Raw genomic sequence first — 1,438 nt, forward strand, 5'->3', positions numbered from 1 at the left:
CAGTGGGGCCCGTCCTGGCGGGGCGGGGCGGGGGGCCAAGTTGCAGGGGTCGCGAGTGCGCGGCCCGGGAGAAGCGCGGCCCGGCTGGGCCCGCGGCGCAGGAAGGGCGCGGCGGGCTGGAGAGGCCAGCTCTAATTACTGCTGGGACAGCGCTGGGCCCCGAAGATACCTCAGAGACCGAGACACAGCCCAGCTTGGCGCGGCAGGGGTCCCTGAAAACAGTTGGGGACACGGGGCACTGGAGACAAGGGGGTGGAAGATAGGGCACGTGGTCCTGTCGGCCTTGTGTTTTCAGTGACGTGAGAGGGCACTGAGTTCGACCAAGAATGGGACCTCTTAGGTGACCAGACAAGACAAGATTGTGGCTAAGACCCTGGGGATGGTGTGGATGATTTAGATGTGGGGTGCAAAAAGGAATCAAGGGGGCTGCCCATTGGGTGGATGGTGGTGAAAGTTGCTTCTGTGGAGGAGTGGGAGTCAGTGATTTGTTGGGAAAATTTAGAGGACTTTTTGGACAGGTGAACTTGAAGGTGGAGATGTGTGAACTTGATGATGGTTATTAGAATTCTAAACGGAGTTTTTAGATGGTATCTAGGTAACTTAGATACAGGAATCTGTCATTGAAGGGAGATGGGAGCTGGACCTATAACTTTACGAATGAACTGCATAAACCTTAAGTAGTGTTTAAAGCATGGATGACATCTTGGAGCAAGCCAGAAAAAATACTGAAAAAGTCCTAGAATTCAGACATGGGACCTGAGGAACACTCTTAATGTTTAGAATATGGGGATTGAAAAGGAAGAGATCAGCAAAAACTGGGGAGAAACAGTGAAGGAGGAGGAAAATCAGGTAAACCAGAAGTGGGGAGAAGTCAAGCGGAGAGAATTTTCAGAGAGAATAATTAACTTTGTTAAATCCTTCTGAGAAGTTGAGTAGGACCATCAGCTTTGCAAACACTTTGCAGCCAAGCACACAAGGGCCAGGACTATGTTTTCATTCACCAATACCGTTCTGCCCTTAGAGTACTGCGTCCCATTTAGTAAGCGATGGGTACATATTGGTGACATTAATGAATGATAAGGTTGATGGGTATTCATTGACAAGGCCTGAGTTCTTCCAGTGAAGCAGAAATTGATGCACAGGTCATTTCAAATTAAAAAATTACTTCAATAGATTGAGAGAGGAAACTGTTTAAATTAGCACATAGATACATTATTCCAAATATCTCAACCACAGAATGTATCCTAGTGTATATTTTCTTTCTTTTTCCTTCTACAAATGCAGAATCCACAGAACAAAAAGCATTATGTATTGGTAATTCCAAAATGTCCATTACCTTATTTTCTGTTTGCCCGATGTTTAGAGCAAGATCAGAGTTGTACCTAAACATATTCAACACTAAAACGTATATATTTTTCAGCTTCATTTCTTTTTTTTT

At 45.7% G+C, this 1,438-nt stretch overlaps 1 protein-coding gene across 3 annotated transcripts in view; it reads left to right on the plus strand.

The window, feature by feature from the left end:
• C5H3orf33 (chromosome 5 C3orf33 homolog) overlaps window positions 1-1,438 on the plus strand; it is a 17,093-nt gene that overhangs the window by 283 nt on the left and 15,372 nt on the right. The gene's annotated exons all lie outside the window — the stretch shown is intronic.

This window comes from Suricata suricatta, chromosome 5 (genome assembly GCF_006229205.1).
Source record: "Suricata suricatta isolate VVHF042 chromosome 5, meerkat_22Aug2017_6uvM2_HiC, whole genome shotgun sequence".
NCBI classification, from domain to species: Eukaryota; Metazoa; Chordata; class Mammalia; order Carnivora; family Herpestidae; genus Suricata; species Suricata suricatta.